This window comes from Macrotis lagotis, chromosome X (assembly GCF_037893015.1).
Source record: "Macrotis lagotis isolate mMagLag1 chromosome X, bilby.v1.9.chrom.fasta, whole genome shotgun sequence".
In the NCBI taxonomy this organism is placed as follows: domain Eukaryota; kingdom Metazoa; phylum Chordata; class Mammalia; order Peramelemorphia; family Peramelidae; genus Macrotis; species Macrotis lagotis.
This window is the reverse complement of record NC_133666.1, coordinates 552,191,764-552,194,226: the sequence shown is the minus strand read 5'-3', so window position 1 is coordinate 552,194,226 and position 2,463 is coordinate 552,191,764.

Sequence of the window (2,463 nt, the reverse complement as noted above, 5' to 3'; positions counted from 1 at the left end):
GGGAAACTAGAGTTCCCAGTGATAAATCTAAAAGAAAAAATTGCAGACTCTCATGAAATCAAACACTTCTCTTTTGCTGGATTGGTTCTGCCCTACAACAAAGTCTTCTTTTTTCCTTGAGAGTGTTAAAAAGTAAATGTTCTAACTTTGTATAAACATTGAAAGGGAAGGAATAGACTGCAGAGTGAGATTAAAGAAGACCTCTAGACAAATGCTCTGGGAAACTTAAGCTTGATGGCTTCCACTGTTGGTGGGGATAAGCAAGAGGGAGGGAAAACCATCTTTCCATGTATCTAATATCTTTGGCATTAATTAACTTGCAATGGTATTCCAACATAAATTTCAAGCTGCTGCTTTTTATGAAATGGAATTCTAAATTCATGTTTTGCCCACCAAACCAAATCACCATATTAGTTGAACAAAGCAGAATTCTTGCAATGATTAAAAGAAATTATTTGAAATTTGATGATTTTTCATAAATAAAACTCTACCATTGCTATATGCTTCAAAATGGAATTTAACTATGAACTAAATAACATTATTTTGATTTTAACCAGACTGTTCATGGTTTACTAACACTAAGTTCTATGAAATACATTAAAAGAATCTTTAAAAGCAGTTTTAAAGTCAGTGCCAGAACTTGTTACAGAAATGTTGAATAGAATACCTGTTTTGATTATTCTGAGATTTTTAGTACTATCCAAGAATATCTTTGTAGTAAAAAAGCAATACGGTGTCAGAGCATTCAACTGTCATTGGTTTCCTACAGGGCTAAATAGGAAGAGGATGATGAAATGCTTTCTTTCCCCAAACTACTCACAGGAACCCTGAGCCCAGTTTAAGGGGCACCTTCTAGAACAGTGGGTTTTTTTTTCTGACAAGGACCATTTAGATATTTATTACATCATTCCCTGGCCATACAAAATTATTAACTTAAAAATTAGCTGCTATATTTGGTCAAACATTTACTTAACTCTAAACTCTAAAAAGTTCTTACATTTATTGAATTTCAAGTCCCACCTTTGGTTGCTGTGGCAACACCAGAGCAAATGATTAATCCTACTTTATATGAGTTATTCCCCTGCCCTGTTCTAGATCAAAGGGCGATTGTGGGTTCAAGTTTCCAAACAAACTTGGAGTCTGGCCTGGATGCTTTCAGATTTGTATTTGGCATTTTCTGAAGACATCTTTTCCTTAGGGCATCATCTACTCATTATTTCCCATAAAATCAATTGCAGAAATTTAGTGATGATAACATAATGGGTAAGATACTATGAAATAACAAGGTGCAAGAGAGCTGAAAACTCCTAATCCTAATTTTTCCAGTGATTCCTTAGGATTTCTTAGGAAACCTTGAATGAGAAAGTCATTTAGAAACATTTAGACATTTGCTCAAGGTATATCTTTTGCAAAACAGAGATAAGAATACTGATATCCTCTCATGGTATGAAAAATAAATTCAGCTTTTCATAAGTTATAAGGAACAGAAAGCAATCTGAGAAAATAATCAGTTATTTTTTTTAGTTTTTTTTTTCAAGGCAAAGGGGTTAAGTGGCTTGCCCAAAGCCATACAACTAGGTAATTATTAAGTGTCTGAGGGCAGATTTGAATTCAGATACTCCTGATTCCAGGGCCAGTGCTCTATCCACTCTCCATCTAGATGCTCCTTTGGTTATTTTGTAAAATGCTTTTTTGCAAGATGAAGTGCTTCATGTGCTGCATTTTATCATTCATATGATAGACCATTAATAAAGGGTAAATGTTTTGAATCTCTTAATATAAAAAATGACTTGGAAATCAGTTTTATTGTTAAAGTGTAAATCCAGAAAATGCCAGATATTCCTATCAATATTTGGTGTATCAATTTGGTGTATTTGGTATATAAATGATTACAATCATACTTTGTAAGCAATGAGATCAACAAACAATTTAAAATCTGTTCTCAGCAATTATATGTTTATACACTGTGAATACATTCTCTGGAAAAGAACTCAATTTGTGCTTCAGCTGTGTGATATATATTTTAAAATAGATGAAATGGGGATCTTGGGTATGAATGCTATTTCTTTTTAAAATTTATAAAATTTCAGCATTGCTTCCTGTAGTATTTTGAATTAGGATACTTAGAGAACCATTTTATTTACAAGGATTTCTTTAATTATTTGGAGAGTGATTAAAAAATTGATTGGAGATTGATCGTGGAACTATGAGAACAACACACAGTTATAAAATAATGTAAATGAAGAAAGGCCTATAGGTACTTAAATTAACTGAAGTGATATCTTGGACCTGGAGAGCAGATAATTAAGCATAATTCCTCCTTCTTAGTAGAAAGTTGGGAGACTATGGGCACAGAATGTCGTCAGATTTGTTTTATCCATCTTTTTGCTTTTCTTTGTCATAGGTGGAAATGTTATAAAAGATAATAAGCATTCATCAAACTTTTAAAAATTTAAACCACTG